Below are 20118 nucleotides of genomic sequence, written 5' to 3'. Positions count from 1 at the left end.
GTTTGCATGTTTTAAAAGTTTGCAAACACAAGTTCTGTGTTTTGTGCAGTTTACAAATCCAGTCACCCCGTTAAAAAATGTTGTTGTGAATATTTATCCTAAAATAGAGTAATTTGGATCAAATTTTTTTTGAAGAGAAAATTTGGAGCAATTAAAAATACTATAACTTTGCAAATTACCCAAAACACAAAGTTTTGTAAATTAACTAAACCACAAGTATTATTTGACTGAAAATTTGATTCATAGATCATTTAAATGTAAAATTCACAAAGCATAAAACAATTGTTTGCAAACTTTTAAACTATAAAGACTGTTTTTGCAAATCGGCTACACAAAGTTTATTTTTGTATTTCTCTCTCCATATATATATATCATTGGTTCGACCAATTCGACTTATTTGATTGAACTAAGTGACACATGATCCAACTACAAGTCTGGTTTAATATCTAATTCGGTTTTGACAATATTAATTACAGATATATTTGCTTCATTTATGAGAAAATTATACAAAACATCAATTATAAATTAAATTTTACAGTTAATGCAAATAATTGTTTGTATATTATCAATTAATTAATTTCTTTTAATAGTTATATCAAAAACCTATTTTATATTTTAGTTTTGTCAAATTTTACGGTTATTAATTCAAATAATTATTATTTTTCAAAACTATAATGATGTTTCTCACTTTTCTTTTCTTTCTTCTCCATCCAACCATTTCTTCCGGACTTTATTTGCTTTTGCATCTTTTCTTTTTTTCATGTCTTACTTTCTTAATATTTTTTATAAGAGCATCTCCAATAGAATTGCTCTAAAGAATGTCAAAAATTAACACATCATACTAAAATATAATATTTTATTAATTTAATAATACAGATCACTTTTGGTAACTTTTATTTAAAAATGCTCCAACAGTAAAACAACTTAAAAGTTACCAGAATGACCCCATAAATCATTACTTAATATATAATTTATTTAATTATAAATATTGTCAACTAATAGTGAAATGAAAGAGAAAGTCATCAAAAAGGTGAACCAATAATATTCAAGTAAATCAAAAAAAAATTTATATTAAAAAATGTTTGACAACCTTGCTTTAACGTTGCCAAAAATTGGCAATCTTGTGACAACTTTTTTGCCACCTACCATCACTCCAATAGTATGCACCTTTTAAAAGTTGCCAAACTAAATGCACACAGTTGACACTCTTTTGGACACCCTCTATTGGAGATGATCTAACTAACCCTTCATTTATTTGTTGTTTATTGATTGCTATTTTTGTTAGCAGATTACTTTTATTATTACTATTATTAATTAATTATTAATATTTGGTAAAATTATAATTAATATTTGCTATTAGTATATTAAAGGGTTAATACACATATTTGTCTTTGTATAGGGAAAAACAAATATACTCTTATATCAAATAAATCCACAAAAATATCCCTGAATTTTTCATAAACCTGCAATTATATCCTAGTCTAACAGATATATGATGTGGCATAAACGGTGTGTCCTTTTATTGTGATAAAACAGTCTACCTAAAACAAAACAAAAAAACTCATTATTTAATACCCTTTCATATTCCAGGTCTGCATTTTCACATTCTCTTCCTCCCCAACCATCACCATCACCTCTGTGTGTTCTCCTCCACCAACCATTACCACCTCCATCTGATAAAATTGGGTATATGGTAGCAACCAAATTAATTATTACTGTTTTTTCGAGGTTTAGAGCTTGAGGAAATCTGATTTGGTGTTGTATCAAATTCAAAGGAATCAACTGAGTTTTATATTTGAGTTTGAACACAATTTTTTTTAATTCCAATTTGTTTTCTGCAATTCAACAGATCTAAGTGAGAAACTTTCTTAGCCTTTTTTAAACTGAATTTTAGAGAAAGAAAGCAAAGAATATATATAGAGAGAAAGCTTCGTTCAAGTTTCTGATTCAAATCTCACCATTAACGAGTTCGATAAAGCTTCGTAGCTTCTGATTCTAATCTCACCATCTTGGTTCAAACATCTGATTCTAATCTCACCATTAACGAGTTCGATAATGCTCCACTCAAGCTTCTCACCATCTTCGTTCAAGCTTCTACTGCTGCCATTTTTTTTTATTTGATTTGATTCTAATCTTACTATTTTCTTCTGCTGCCATTATTTATAGGATTAGATTAAATTAGTTTTAAATTTAATTTATTACATGGTTTTTTATTAGTTTTTCAATCAGGGGTACGCTCTTATATCAAATTAAAAAGTATGTCGTTTATGAAACATTACAGATCTGTTAGATTAGGGTATAATTGCAGGTTTGTAGAAAATTCAGGATAGTTTTATGGGTTTATTTGATATAAGGCCATATCTGTTTTTCCGTGATAATACAAGGGCAAATATGTGTATTAACCCTATATTAAATGACTAATATTGAGTTGTTTTAAATCAATCTAACAAATTAATATATTTTTGCATTTATGCCAAACTTCTTTAATCTCATTACCCAAACCCTCTAAGATTTTCTATTCCGTTTCATCTCCTTAACTAACTTGCACATCTATCATACTCATAAAATTATACTTGGCTTAATACGTCATTTGCCCCCTGAACTTGTTTCAAAAGCTTGATCGGCTCCCTGAACTTTTAAAGTGTATCGATAGCCCCTTGAACTTGCATAAAATGTTCAGTTATAGCCCCCTTAAACTTGCGTAAAATGTAATCAATTGATCACTCGATTGCAAAAAATGAACTTAAATGTGGAAGATGTATTTCATGTGTCTTAGAATGTTATTACATAATTCAATAATAGATTAAAAATAAGGTTATTACTTACTCAACTATAAACTTTGTATTCTCTAATATTACAACTGCATACCTCTGATCTTGATTGTTTTACTTTTTTTAAGACACGTGGAATATATCTTCTACATTTAAGTTACTTTTTTTTGCAATCGAGTAATCAGTTGATTACATTTTACACAAGTTTAGGAGACTAACTGAATATTTTATGCAAGTTCAGGAGGCTATCGCGACATTTTGAAAGTTCAGGAGGCGAATCAAACTATTTGGACATGTTCAGGGGGCAAATAATGTATTAAGCCATTATACTTTAATCTCTATTTTAATTTTTATATCTTTTTAATGAATATACTTACTTTTTTTTAAAAGTAAAAATAAATAAGTATATACTTTTTTTTCTCAAAAATATATTTGTTTATTTTAATTTTTTTATATTTACATTAATTTCACTTTTAATTCTTATATATTTTTACATTTATTCTAAAAAATAATTTGATCAAAGTTTACTTTACTTTTTTTAATCCTTATACTAATTTATTTATATTTTTTTATCCTTAGACTCATTTTATTTTTCATCCATTTTATTTTTACTTTTTTTATCAGAAAAATAATTTTCCTATTTTTTTTATTTTATAATGTTATTCAGTTTTAATATATATTTTTAATTATTTTAAAATAAATATTTTTATTTTAAATTAGGGAAAAGTAAAAAATAAACCTTGTGGTTTGGACCATTTTCAAACGTATACTACGTGGTTTAAAAGTTTACAAACAAGTACATTGCGGTTCATTCCATTAGCAAACAGAGTCAAAAAAGGCTAACGGTGTTAAAAAAAGGTGACGTGACAGTCAAAATCAAAAAATTAAAAGGGCATTTTTATCATTTCATTTACTTTTACTTTTATTATTGATTTTATTTTAAAAATAATACACTCTACCCAATAACTAAATGACACCTCACTGAATTTCTAAATACTACACTTTCTCTCGCCTATCTCTCTTCCTCCTCCCTAAAATTACATTTACTCCATAGCTGAACATAACAACTCGGTCTCTGTCTTCTTCAGCTACCGGCTGCCATCATAGTGTTCTACAAACAATAAGAACAAACAGATCGTAAATAACTACATTATTCCAAACTGAAATTATCAATTTCATTTATAGGAGAAACAAATTATCACTTACTTTTGAGCAGGAGCAGAGGTTTGTTGATCGTGTTTCAAAATTGGGTTTGAAATTGAATCATCTTTTGGCAATTGTTGTTGTTTCTAGTAGAACAAGCTTCTTGTTCTTCGTTGATTATGTCGGAGTCTGGTAATCCTAGTCGGAGCTCAGTTGCCTAAAGATTCAGATCAGTTTCCATTTTTTTGAATTAGAAATTTTGAGAGAAGATCGGGTTTTATTGTGAAGTTGAAATTGATTTAGAGATTGAGATCGAAATGGGAACGAGAATGGGGATGGAGGAGGAGGAGTATTAATACAGAGATGCGTCTTTCCGTCGATAACATCACTCATGCTTCGTATTTTCTCCGTTCTGGAGATCTTAATTTCCTCTTCCTATCTCCTTATCTCCTCCGATAGCTTCCATGAAAAAATTATCTGATAATCGATTACCTTCTCTCGCGAAGCTTTACTCGATTTCTCCGCTCAATGCACCATTCCGGTGGCCGGACCTATATTACTCTGTAATGGTGCTTCGGTTGCAGAGATGGAGAAACGGAAACTTTACCTTTATTTTTCTCATTTGTATTTGACGGAAGAGGAAGAGAGATAGGTGAGAGAAAGAGAGTATAGTATTTAGAAATTCAGTGAGGTGTCATTTAGTTATTGGGTAGAGTGTATTATCTTTAAAATAAAATCAATAATAAAATTAAAAGTAAATGAAATGATAAAAATGCCCTTTTAATTTTTTGACTTTGACTGCCACATCACCTTTTTTTTAACACCGTTAGCTTTTTTTGACTCTGTTTGCTAACGGAATGAACCTCAATGTACTTGTTTGTAAATTTTTAAATCACGTTGTATACGTTTGAAAATGGTCCAAACCACAAGGTTTATTTTTGTACTTTTCCCTTTAAATTATACTAATGTTTATGCTTCCTTTGATTAATTTTATTTCAGTTTCATTTGTTTCACCGTCTTTTTATTTTAGTGGTTGAAGTAATTGATTTTAATTCATGTGAGTATTTTATTACTGCAGAACATGTACATATAAAAATTATTATTAAAAATAATTCATAATTCTCATTTATTATATCATTTGAACCAAACAACCAAACAAGGAATCAAAGATATATCATTCCCTTTGTAGAAGCAAAACAAACAGAAAAAGAAATTCATGGTCTTCCATTCTTTTCTTATTGTTTCCTTTCTGGATTCTATTCTGGATTTCATTCTTACACTGCGTATCAAACGTGCCCTACATATATTATAAATCAACTGAATAAATATATAAGTGTCCTCGTGTATACACATGTTAAATAAGTGTCATTACTTTTTAGAGGGTCACCTATATACCTATACAAATTGTTGATTCAATTTATAGTTGGGAGTCAATATAATAATACATGAATCAAATTAATCAATCAATTCAACAAATTCATGTGTAGTTCCAGAATTTTAATGGAAGTCGCGTAGTTTTTTTTAGATCATGAGTTAGGTTGGCTATATTTAAGTTGCGTTTAATCTATAATTTTACACTAAACTATCTTGTTCTAATTCAATCCAGCCCTTATTATATTTATAGTAGATTGGAATGGGGTTGGATCAAGATAAAGATAAAAAAAATTGATTCCCAAACTCAGCTCACTCAATTAATATATATTTATATTAAAAAATTTAATTAAAGAGTACATTGAACTATAAGTATGAATAGTAAAAATACAACAGTCACGACCCATCCCACGGACCGTGACCGGCGCTAGGGAACGGGTAAGCTTAAGCTACCGAAACCCGTAGCAAGCCTAAATTATCTTAGCTAATCAATTACATAAATTTATTTTTTTTTTAATAAAATATTTAAAAGTATTAAACATTAAATCATTGCGCAATATAATTTAATAAATACTCGTATATCTGGTACCGCGGTCTAGAATTAGAATTTTATATTAGCTAGAAGGATTATACAAATAAAGATAAGTGTGCCGCCCGGAAGAAGATATTGGGCTGCAAGAGACTTCTAATCACCTGAAAAATTAAAGGAGTCAAACCTCCCATAGTGAATTAATTATATGCAATGCATGAGTAATTTAACATTGATGTCACACATAATAATAATAGTAATATATAATATAAGTATGCACACAATATGCTTTTCATAAAATTGTCTTGTAAATAAATAAATATGTGGTTTAATACGTGTGTTGGACCCTAAACCTCAATACCCAATCTAATAATCCACCAATAATCACCATATCACTTTTATCCAATAACTGGGGGACCGAGAATAACTCAACCGACCACACGCCCAGTTAGCTGGAGGACCGAGAATAACTCAACCGATTCCGTACCCAGCCTCACTTAAAATCCAAAATCCACATATCATATAGCCCGAGAATATCTCAACCGAGCTTATCCATATATCACAACATTCACAACATTAGTATCATCAATATCCAATAACCCGATAGTACCTGTGCGCACAAGGTCCTGATGCCGCTCACCAGGAAGCATGTCCATAACACGTATTTATCCACAAATAATTACGTATAAATTATTATAAACGATAAGACACTCTTATAAGTAAAAATAACACTTTACTTGAAATATCATGAAATCATTTATTATGAATGAAAATGCTAAATTAAAAATGCATAACATATAATTAACTCACAAATTGCTCCTAGCCGACTGTCCTAATTTTCAGGTACTGTTGCTCCTTCTACCAGTTGCGTATCTAAAAGAGATAATATTATTTTTAGAATTTATATACGTTTAGGGAAATATTAAAATTTATTTTGTCTCGTTTTGCAGACTGTCTACCGAAAATTCGGCAGAGTCTCCCCTATAAAACAGACATCCTCCTAGTAATAACTAGGGTCAACCTTGCAATAAAATACACTTCTATATTTAAAAATATCCAAAGTCCAAACCGGTACTCCATAGACTGCAATTATCAACCCGGTTGGACATCAATCATCTGACAGTTCCATAACTGTCAGCAATTCCAATACTTTACTTCCAAATTTACTCATAATCAAATAACAATATAAACATATATATTTATAATTCATTTTCATAATATCTATATCGATCAAATTAACTAACCAATAATCTTAAAAGCATAATTAATTAATTATGCTTAGTCCAATCTTCCTTCAACCCATATTTTTCAAATATATATTCTGAATATTCATTTAAATAAGGATCCAAAAATTATTTTTAACCCAATTTAATTTATTTTCCTTAATTTCACCCGACTATATACTTTCGTAATTTATAGAGACTAAACGGTAAGGAATTTGGCCAAGGTCCAAGAATTAATGTTGCTCCAAATAATATTTAGAACATTCTGAACTTAACCAAATAATTTTTCTGCACTTATTTCGTATGTCACCGGAAAATATCACCGGTGTTCGGGATCCGCCTATCGGAAAAATTAAAGTTGATTGTTTTGAGAAATTAATTATACCACTTTGTTCCTTATGATTCCAGGAGTCTAGAATCACTCTCAAAACACCCAAAATCAACCGGAAAATTAAACTTTGGTTAGATTTCTTACTTTTTCCGGTGTAGCTCCGATTACACCTCAAAACTAAGGGTGAGCAAAAAAACCGGTAACCGATTACCGAACCGATAACCGAACCGAAATCTTAGTTTGGTTCGGTTATTTTAATATTCTGGTTTGGTTCGGTTTTAATTTTAGCTTAATTTGGTAATCGGTTATCGGTTCGGTTATTGAAAAAAAAATATCTGTGTAACCGATAACCGACCGAACTTAATATATAAATATAAAAAATATAATTTTATCTTTATATATATATAAATAAAAAGTTCAACCCTAAAAAATACACTTTTATCTTTGTATATATATATTTTGGTTTAGCCTTTAATTTATTCAATTGTAACTTTTGTACAAGAAAACTAATTAAATAAAAATGTACAAAAATTTAAATATTTTGAGTTTTCGGTTATTTGGTCGGTAACCGAACCGAACCGAAAATTTTCGGTTAAATCAAATTCGGTTACCAAACTTATTCGGTTCGGTTCGGTTATGAAAATGGAGCAAATTTCGGTTCGGTTAACCGACAGTTCGGTTAGTAACCGAACCGAACCGATGCTCACCCCTACTCAAAACTCCTTGCATGCATCAAAATCTAGTGTATCCATAGGTAAATCGACCCCCTGAGTCCATTTTTAGTGTTAGAATTGCAAAATAATGAACATAAGACCGAGAAATAGAGAGAATAGTAAAAGTGACGAATTTTCTCTCTCTAAATGATTTTTATAAACTCAAAATCTCACAATAAAACTTACATGCACTTGTAGGTGGAGTTGAGAGCTTCGTTTCGGTATAAAGAACGTCAAAAACGGTGAAGAAATGAGGAAGAACAAGGTATGTGAAGATTGTATAATGGAAATGAAGCTTGAATGTGTGGAAGAAGGTGATCTGCGTAATAGCAGATTTTAATTTACCACCAATTTAGGGATGGCAATGGGGCGGGGAAATACCGAAAACCGTGGGGATCCGAACCTATAGGGTCGGGGAAAAACCGAAAATTTTGGGTGTGGGGCTGGGGGCGGGGGAAATTTTAGCCCCTAACATTAAAATTGGGCGGGGTGGGTATTACTATCCCCGAACCGCGGGGATCCGCAAACCGCCCCCGAAAAACCGACCGTAAAATCCCCGCAAAATCCCCGTACAATAAAATAAAATATTATATATATCTAAGATAATTAGTATTTAAATGTGATTAAAAAATAATCAGCATTGTGATAAGTTAACTAATACTATTATCTACATACAACAATTTTATTTTATTTTATTGGTGCTCTTGGTATATCAATTTTGGATTATTGTTACTCTTGGTATATCACATGTATTTAGATATATTAGTACTGAATGCTGAGTTTCTTTATTATATTAGTACTGATATTTAATGCTAAGCTTTTTTATATTATATCAGTACTTTAATTTTATTTTATTGTTAATCTAAAGTTATATTTTATAATTTCGTTTTATTATTGTTCTAAACTGATATTTTATACCAGTAACACGTAGTGAATTTTAAATTTGGGGAATTTTTTAAATTTTATTTGGGGATTGGGGATTCCCCGAAACCCATGGAGAACCGTGCGGGCGGGTGTGGGTGCCAAAAAATCCCCGAATATTGTTTTGGGGATTCTCCGAAACCGCCCCCGAAAATATTGGGGGCGGAATGGGGAATGCAAAACCGCCCCCGCCCCGCCCCGTTGCCACCCCTACACCAATTGGTCAAATTTCCATATTGGTCCCTATATTTATAATATCTTTTAAAACAATTCCTAAAAGTAATTATATTTTAGCCTTAACTCCTTCTAACTAATTCATTGTAGCAAATAGCTTAAATATATATAATTTGGGGTATTACAATTCTTCCCCCCTTAAAGAAATTCGTCCTCGAATTTAAATTTGAAGGACTAATCTCATATTTAAAATAGATATGGATAATTGTTCTATGTTTGTATTTCTTATTCACAAGTGCAATTTTTTTTTATATATATAGAATTGTTAATCCATAACACCTTCACCACTAGGATGATTAATCTAAGTTGGCGACTTGATGATCAATGATTGCTCCTTATAGAATAAGTCATCTCTAACTTCAATACTTTGAGGATGGAGATTATGAGAAATCTAAGTTGGCGACTTGATGATCAATGATTGCTCCTTATAGAATAAGTCATCTCTAACTTCAATACTTTGAGGATGGAGATTATGAGAATGATCATGAACATATTTCCTTAGCATTGATATATGGAACACATGATGAACTTGTGATAAGTTAGGAGGCAATGCTAATTGATATGCAACTTCACATATTCTCTTCAAAATCTCAAATGGTCTAATGTATTTAGGTGTCAACTTTCCTTTCTTTCCAAATCTCATGATTCCTTTCATTGGTGACACTTTGATAAAAACATAGTCCCCTTACATGAATACCACGTCCTTCCTCCTTGGATCGACATAGCTTTTCTGCCTACTAAAGGCAGTTTGCAATCTTTGACGAATGATAGGAACCTTTTCAGAAGTTATTTGTATTAGCTCAGGACCAATGAGCTTCCTTTCACCAACTTCTTCCCAACATAAAGGAGATCTGCACTTTCTACCATATAATGCTTCATAAGGAGCCATTTGAATGCTTGAGTGGTAACTATTATTATATGCAAATTCAATGAGAGGCAAATATATATCCTAATGACCACCAAAGTCCAACACACACATTCTCAACATGTCTTCCAGCGTTTGGATTGTTCTTTCAGATTGATCATCTGTCTGTGGATGAAAAGTTGTGCTAAATTTTAACCTAGTGCCCAAAGCACTTTGGAGTTTTTTCCAAAACTTTGAAGTAAATATCGAGCCTCTATCTGACACAATAGAAACTGATACTCCATGTAGGCAAACAATTTTATCCACGTACAATTGTGCCAATTTTGCCACTGAATATGTTGTCTTTACTAGAAGAAAATGTGCTGACTTGGTTAATCTATCAACTATGACCCAAATAGAATTATATCCGGTTAAAGCACGGGGCAATCCAACTACAAAATCCATGGTTACTCACTCCCATTTCCACTCTGGAATAAGCAATTGTTGTAATAATCCTGAAGGCTTCTGATGTTCGAGTTTCACTTGTTGACAAGTTAAACATCGAGATACAAACTCCGCTACGTCTCGCTTCATACCATTCCACCAATATTGCTTCTTAAGATCTTGATACATGTTTGTAGAGCCTGGATGCACATTATAAGCTGCAAAGTGTGCTTCTTCCATGATCTCTTTCCTCAAATCATCTACATTGGGAACACAAAATCGGTCTCCATATCGTAGACATCCACCATCGTCAATTCTAAAATCTCGAGCCTCACCATCATTCAATTCATCTACAGTCTTACACAACTGAGGATCTCTTGATTGAGCTGCCTTGATTCTATCAAGTGATACCGATCTAATCTTAAAGTGAGCTAAGAATGTGCCCTGATGATCCAACTCTAGTTGCACTTTAGAATCATACAGATCGTGCATTTTTTTTAATCAAAGGTCTTCTTTCTAAGATAATATGAGCTAGACTTCCTGAAGATTTTCTACTTAGAGCATTTGCCACAACATTAGCTTTACCTGAAAGATATAATATGATCCAATCACAATCCTTCAAAAAGATTCATACAATGTCTCTGCCTTAAAAATCCAAATCCCTTTGCTAGAAAATGTATTTAAGACATTTGCGATACATGTAAATTTAACAAGTTTCTCCATACATATAATGTCTCTAGATCTTTAGTGCAAATACTACTGCTGCCATCTCTAAGTCGTGAGTAGGATAGTTTTGTTCATATTTCTTTAACTGTCTCGAAGCATAAGCTACAACCCTACCATTTTACATCAAAACACAGCCTAAGCCAACTCTAGAAAAATTAGAATATACAGTGCATCCTCCTAATCCAGATGATAATACTAATGTTGAAGTCAAACATTCTTTTAGCTTTTGAAAACTATTCTCACATGCTTTTGACCATATAAAAGGAACATTTTTCTGAGTTAGCCGAGTTAAAAGTGTTGATATATTGGAAAAATCTTGAACAAATCTCCTATGTTAGCCGACTAAACTTGAAAACTACGAATTCGGTTATAGTGGTATAAGTCTCTTCCAATTGGTGATTAGTTCTACCTTTTTGTAATATACTTGTATTTCATATTTGGACAACACATGTTCTAAGAAAGACAGACTTTCCATTCTAAATTCACATTTAGTGAACTTGGCATAAAGTTGTTCTCTCAAAGTCTGCAATATCATCCTCAAATGGTATGCGTGTTCTACATTGCTAAGTGAATATATCAAAATATCATCTATGAATAAAATCACAAAATAGTCTAAGAATGGCCTAAACACCATATTCATTAGAATGATAAATGATGTTGGTGCATCGGTTAAGCCAAACGACATCACCAAAAATTCATAATGGCCATATCGTGTTCTGAATGTTGTCTTGGGTATATCTTCGCTCCTGATTCTCAACTAATGATATCCAGACCGCAAATCAATTTTAGGGAAGTGACACGCACCTTGTAACTGATCAAATAAATCATCAATTCGAGGAAGAGGGTATTTGTTATGGATTGTTTGTCTATAATCAATGCAAAGCCGAAGTGACACATCTTTCTTCTGAACGAACAACACAAGAGCATCCCAAGGAGACACGCTAGATCGAATGAAGCCTTTATCAATTAAATCTTGCAATTGTTCCTTCAACTCTTTCAATTCTGCTGGCGCCATTCTGTAAGGTGGCATGGATATTGGGGTAGTACCAGGAACTAAGTCAATACAAAACTCAATTTCTCTTTCAATAGATAACCTCGGTAATTCCTCAAGAAAGAAAAAAAAACATCTTGGAATTCATTAACAACATGAACATTCTCTACTTTACCCTCATCTGCCATTGTATACTTGACTAAGACCAAATATCCTCTACACCCTTTATGCAACAACTTTCTAGCTGCTATGGTTGATATCAAAATCAAGGAGGAAATGTCTTTGTTGCCTTTGAATTCGAATTCAACATCTCCCGGTATGTTAAATCTCACCACCTTTCCATGATAATCTAAAGTGGCAAAATGTTGAGATAGTCAATCCATTCTCAAGATGACATCAAAATCAATCACATCCAACAGAATCAAATCTACTAGTAGATTTCATCCTTCTACCGTAACAGGACAAGAAAAGAACACAAGATCTGTTTCTAATGAGTTATTATTGGAGTAGTTAAGAATAGGAGTACCTTAACTATTCCGGAGTCATATTTATTCTTATAGGAAAGCACAGAACAATAAAAGAATGAGTAACACCAAGATCCAAAATATTAGAGCATCCCATGAAACATTTCAAGTCTCACTATCTTGTGGAGTGAGAGTGAATTATTACACTATAGTTTGTTCCTGTTCAGACTACAAATTTCTGCCAACTGTCTCGTCTCTACAAACAAAATGGCTCAGTTGACCCTAATACGTCCCACACACATTCTGGAATTGAGACGATGTATCCCAGTTTGAATAAGAAGTTTGGCCTACTGCACTAGATGAAGACCGTTGAAAAAAGCGGTTAAAATTCTTATTGCGAATATTATTCGATATATGCTCACACTACTTACGGAAAACCCATTGGTTGTAACATAATAAGGACCATGATAATTTATGCAATGGATATTATTATCTTTTTCTATGGTTGCAGACCTTCTTTTTGTTCTTCATTATAGCGAAGTCTTCATTAAATAGTTTCTTAAATTTATCCCACATCATACTTTCCATTTAAGTTTAGATATTATCCTTGAACCATACTTATATATCACCCTTCAAAGAACATTCTACCATATGGATAGTAAGATAGCTGTTGCATTTTTCTCTACTTAGTTAGCTAGTCCATAAGGTAATCTGTGACACCATCATACATAGTATGTATCATTCTAAAAACACCTTTCAACTAACATAAACCGCAAAAACTTCCACCAATATGCTATCATCTTATCAAAATTTGTACAAATTGAGTTGAGGTGAATAGTTGTGTGTTGTACGAAACTTAGTAGACGGTCAATAGAAAATAGGTTCTAAGTTCGTTAGAGACATGTGAGAAAACGAACCAAATTATGGATATATGTGTCGCACTTAGGAATTGAGGAAAAAATGAGATAAGCTTTAATATAAGGCATTGAAGTCACAATTCGTAAGAAAATATAATAGCAGTTTGGTAGGCCGAAGTTTGAGGAGAAATACTAATAGAACAGATGAAGGACAATGAAAAATAATTGATTGAATTTTAAATCGTTTGCATTTCTAGAGAAAATTATTTCTTCTTGCCGAACTTGTTGGGTCACATGAGATTCCACTTATTTAGTCCTCTAGTTCGTTTAACTTCTAAATTTGCCTTTTCTTCTCTAAGGAGGTAGTTGGGATGATAGATCATTACTTTTCTTTTCTTCTTTTTTTTTTATTTTTTTTACGAACAAAAATCTCATCATCAAGATCACGTATCATTGACTCATTTACTAGTTTGTTTTAAACTATTTTAGATATTGATTGCCTCATTATGTGGACAAATAAAAGGTATTAGCAAATAGCAAGACTCTTACGGTACGCTGAATCTAACTAAAAGAAAACTGTCAAGACGACTTCGAAACCTATTTCCGCAGTATCCAGATTTTCTATCATCCTAGGTCATACAATCTTTAACCTAGGCTCTGATACCAACTTAGTCACGACCCATCCCACGGACCGTGACCGGCGCTAGGGAACGGGTAAGCTTAAGCTACCGGAACCCGTAACAAGCCTAAATTATCTTAGCTAATCAATTACATAAATTTATTTTTTTTAATAAAATATTTAAAAGTATTAAACATTAAATCATTGCGCAATATAATTTAATAAATACTCGTATATCTGGTACCGCGGTCTAGAATTAGAATTTTATATTAGCTAGAAGGATTATACAAATAAAGATAAGTGTGCCGCCCGGAAGAAGATATTGGGCTGCAAGAGACTTCTAATCACCTGAAAAATTAAAGGAGTCAAACCTCCCATAGTGAATTAATTATATGCAATGCATGAGTAATTTAACATTGATGTCACACATAATAATAATAGTAATATATAATATAAGTATGCACACAATATGCTTTTCATAAAATTGTCTTGTAAATAAATAAATATGTGGTTTAATACGTGTGTTGGACCCTAAACCTCAATACCCAATCTAATAATCCACCAATAATCACCATATCACTTTTATCCAATAACTGGGGGACCGAGAATAACTCAACCGACCACACGCCCAGTTAGCTGGAGGACCGAGAATAACTCAACCGATTCCGTACCCAGCCTCACTTAAAATCCAAAATCCACATATCATATAGCCCGAGAATATCTCAACCGAGCTTATCCATATATCACAACATTCACAACATTAGTATCATCAATATCCAATAACCCGATAGTACCTGTGCGCACAAGGTCCTGATGCCGCTCACCAGGAAGCATGTCCATAACACGTATTTATCCACAAATAATTACGTATAAATTATTATAAACGATAAGACACTCTTATAAGTAAAAATAACACTTTACTTGAAATATCATGAAATCATTTATTATGAATGAAAATGCTAAATTAAAAATGCATAACATATAATTAACTCACAAATTGCTCCTAGCCGACTGTCCTAATTTTCAGGTACTGCTGCTCCTCCTACCAGTTGCGTATCTAAAAGAGATAATATTATTTTTAGAATTTATATACGTTTAGGGAAATATTAAAATTTATTTTGTCTCGTTTTGCAGACTGTCTACCGAAAATTCGGCAGAGTCTCCCCTATAAAACAGACATCCTCCTAGTAATAACTAGGGTCAACCCTGCAATAAAATACACTTCTATATTTAAAAATATCCAAAGTCCAAACCGGTACTCCATAGACTGCAATTATCAACCTGGTTGGACATCAATCATCTGACAGTTCCATAACTGTCAGCAATTCCAATACTTTACTTCCAAATTTACTCATAATCAAATAACAATATAAACATATATATTTATAATTCATTTTCATAATATCTATATCGATCAAATTAACTAACCAATAATCTTAAGAGCATAATTAATTAATTATGCTTAGTCCAATCTTCCTTCAACCCTTATTTTTCAAATTATATATTCTGAATATTCATTTAAATAAGGATCCAAAAATTATTTTTAACCCAATTTAATTTATTTTCCTTAATTTCACCCGACTATATACTTTCGTAATTTATAGAGACTAAACGGTAAGGAATTTGGCCAAGGTCCAAGAATTAATGTTGCTCCAAATAATATTTAGAACATTCTGAACTTAACCAAATAATTTTTCTACACTTATTTCGTATGTCACCGGAAAATATCACCGGTGTTCGGGATCCGCCTATCGGAAAAATTAAAGTTGATTGTTTTGAGAAATTAATTATACCACTTTGTTCCTTATGATTCCAGGAGTCTAGAATCACTCTCAAAACACCCAAAATCAACCGGAAAATTAAATTTTGGTTAGATTTCTTACTTTTTCCGGTGTAGCTCCGATTACACCTCAAAACTCCTTGCATGCATCAAAATCTAGTGTATCCATAGGTAAATCGACCCCCTGAGTCCATTTTTAGTGTTAGAATTGCAAAATAATGAACATAAGATCGAGAAATAGAGAGAATAGTAAAAGTGACGAATTTTCTCTCTCTAAACGATTTTTATAAACTCAAAATCTCACAATAAAACTTACATGCACTTGTAGCTGGAGTTGAGAGCTTCGTTTCGGTATAAAGAACGTCAAAAACAGTGAAGAAATGAGGAAGAACAAGGTATGTGGAGATTGTATAATGGAAATGAAGCTTGAATGTGGGGAAGAAGGTGATCTGCGTAATAGCAGATTTTAATTTACCACCAATTGGTCAAATTTCCATATTGGTCCCTATATTTATAATATCTTTTAAAACAATTCCTAAAAGTAATTATATTTTAGCCTTAACTCCTTCTAACTAATTCATTTTAGCAAATAGCTTAAATATATATAATTTGGGGTATTACAACAACAAACTAAAATTTTAGTTGATTAGAATAAGGGGTGTTTGGTTGCTTCTTTTCGTGCTTTTTCCAACAGTAAATAACAACAGCAAACAACAAACAATAAGTAAAACAAACGGGCCCTAAAACTCAATAAAGATAATTTTTTATGTAACAATTTTTTTAATAAAGTAATAAAAATAAAATAGACGTAATAAAAATATATATAAAAAATGTATATTATATAAGAGCGGACTGAATTGAGTTCGGACTTTTAAGATAAATTCCAAACTCAATTCAATCTATATGCGGATTTAAGCGGGTTCGGATTGGGTTGAATCAGGCTAGACCAATTCTTAAATATACATATCCAAATCCAATCCACAAGACGCAGACTTAAAAGGATTGAGCGGACTAATGGACTCATAATGATCAACCGAGTTCTAAATGCAAATTCCAACACCTCCTCTAATAAAATTAAAGAATTAAAGTTCATATTAATCCCTAACCTATATTCAAAAATCAATTGGATTCCTAAACTATTAGAATCAGCGAATCAAGCCCTTAATCTACTAAAAAAATCAACAATTTACTCGTGAAAAAGCAAAGCATATATCAAACATAAGCTCAAAACTCGGGAAAAAAAATCCAAATTCATAACACATAATTTGAAGATTAAATTATTAGAATTGAGAATCTACATAATCAAAACATATATTCAAACACAAGAAAAAAAAAATATATATATATATACTCCCGTTGGAGAGAGAATATTTTTGGTTCATATTATTAAAGTTTTTAATGTAAATTTTCCAATTTTACCCTATTAAGTCTGGTTCTTATAATACTTTTAGTGTCTATAATAGTGCTATTAGAGCATCTCTAGTAGAGATTGCTTTTAAGAGTATCAAAACTTAATCTACATTGCTAAAATTGCTTCAATTCTAAGAGCATTTATATATAATGGGGGCTCATTAACTCCAAAAGTAAAAATGATCTATTAAACTCATATGCTCATACTGCTTGGTATGTACCAAGTAATATGAACAACTCAAATTGGTCCCATATATGATGATGTGTTAAGGTTGCCAAAAAGGTGGCAAGCTCGTACTTTTTGAAAGTTGCCAAAACAAGTGTCACATTATCGAACCATTTTCTAAGCGATAATTTTATAAATTAAAATAACAACATGAAAATGATTATCCGTGAAAATAGCCGATAGTCATGATTGGTTAAACTATTTATAAGTATCCCATATTTTTTTTCCCTTAAAATATCAAATTCTGAAAATAGAGTTTTATTCGCCCAAAGCAGGAAGCCCGCCACCAGAGAAGACGATGGAAAATGGTCTTCCCGTGGATGAAGCTGACAAGGAACCATCAATAAAAAGACAGGATAGTTTTGAAATGAGACTGCCAGAGTTACCTAAGATTGATGTCCGGTCTGCAAATCGATAACAATCAAATGGATCAGATCCTGAATCACCAGTATCACCGCTTTTGACATCAGATCCTAAAAATGAGCGTAGAATGCACGGGATGCAAAACATCAGAAGCTCAATCCTTTTGGAGACTGGCTGAACTTAGTTTTGCAGAGTGGCTCTATGATGTGTTAGGAAGCATTGGTGCTGCTTGTTGAAAAATTGGAGGACTTAAATTAAAATAAACTTTTATTTGAATCAAAATAAGTTTATGAATCTACACTCACTCACCAACTACTCACATACACATACATAAATTGGATATTTAGGATTTCACACTTTATTTTCCTTGATAGCACACTAGGACATCTCTTCCTAATTTATAGTGATTTATGTCGGTGGCTCTATTAATTTCAGCCACAAATTCATTCATCTAGACTTTACTAGACATGTCTTTTAATTTTGAATTCAAAGAGCTAGATTGTTCTACTAGCTTCAAAGTCGGTTTGACTTTTCAATACTCCCCCTCAACACCGACTTTTAATAGTTCGTATATGCTAACCGTTCCAAGCTGCTTTTCTGAAATCTTCTTTTAGAACCTTTTTCCACTCCTCGTTTGAAGATGTTTCTCTATATATTGTAGGCTCCTTTATGATAACTTCCTCGGTCACTTGTATTCCTTTACCAAACACGACTTGTCCACACTCCTCTTTGTTGTTTATCACACAATTGGGTTTTCCCACTCTGTTGAGATTGCTGCACTCTTCTTTGTTGGTCTCCCTCGACCTACGTCGCCTCGACGCATACGTGTAATCTTTGTTCGATTTTTGTCGTCGACCTTCTAGCCAATATTGCCAAGCCTTCCCTAGCTTAGCTAATTCGCTCAAACTCTTGACTAGAGCTTCCAGCAATACTATCTCTCTGATGATTGCCTTGTTGGTGAACCTTTGTTGATTGTAAGCACTTTGCTTATATTTTCTTGATGTACCAACTCTATCTTTAACTATGTTCGCCTCGTGCTCCACTGTCTGCTTTGGCTTCTGAACCTTGGGCATCTGCATTAGCGTAGACTTCACCCTCTCTTTGGGTGGCAACCATTTTGGTGAACCTGTTGGCTTACTCTTCATCATCTTCCCTTTTCATGACACCGTCTTTGTCATTACTTGCTGTTGACGCTTCACCTCTCCTTTGACTGGTGGCGTTTCACATGAAGTCGGTGACTCATTTCGAACATCTCTCTTGTTCCTTTCCTCATTGGAACGCTCCTCGAGTGGTTCCTCATCACCACCATGATCTTCAATCTTTTGTTTAGAGTTGAGGAGCTGAAGGCAACCCAGCTGCCTTATTAGTTCATCCTCCTTTTGCTGCCCAGCAACAAACGCTTGCTCTTTCTTTCCATCTGCTATGGATGATCTGACTGGATCACAAGCCTGAAAATCCCATTCTTCTTCGCTTCCTTCTTGAGTGTGTGTGGATGTAACGACGTTGCCTTCTACTTTCCTGTACCAGTAATTTCGTGCATAGTGACCTCTTTTGCCACAAACATAGCACTGGTTGTTCTTTCGTCGATACGCCTTCTCGTCTTCTTCATTATGGTTGTGAGTGTGGTGAGCTCCCCCTTGTTGCCAACTCCTTCTTTGTGGACTTTTCTGCCACCTGTCTTCTTTAGATCTTTCTCCGAATCTCGATCTCGCGGTTGTTGGATCCTTTCTCTCTTTATTACTAAAAAGAGCTTTATCGTCATCATTAACTGAGACTTTAGACATTTGTTTGTCCAGGGCCTCTTGATTAGCCAAAATATTTTCCAATTCATTTAAATTTGGCTCTTTAGCCCATCCACGGGTTGCTGTGACAAACGCGTTGAATTCGGGACGCAACCCGTGGACTATTATTCTTCTCATTCTCGTTTCAGTAATTTTATTTTCAGGATCCAATTTTGAAATTTCTTTACATAAAGTTTTAACTTTAGTAAAGTATTGACTCACCGTCATGTCGTTTTGCGAGACCGACGATAACTCGTTCTCGAGTTGTTGGAGCTTGGCATCGTTCGTTCTTGCAAATACTCCGGCAAGAGTGTCCCATGCTTCTTTGGGGTTTTTAGCATCCTTGATGCGTTGCAGCAAATCGTCCTCCACTGAAA

Source organism: Euphorbia lathyris, chromosome 4 (genome assembly GCF_963576675.1).
Source record: "Euphorbia lathyris chromosome 4, ddEupLath1.1, whole genome shotgun sequence".
NCBI classification, from domain to species: Eukaryota; Viridiplantae; Streptophyta; class Magnoliopsida; order Malpighiales; family Euphorbiaceae; genus Euphorbia; species Euphorbia lathyris.
This window is presented reverse-complemented; position numbering follows the sequence as displayed.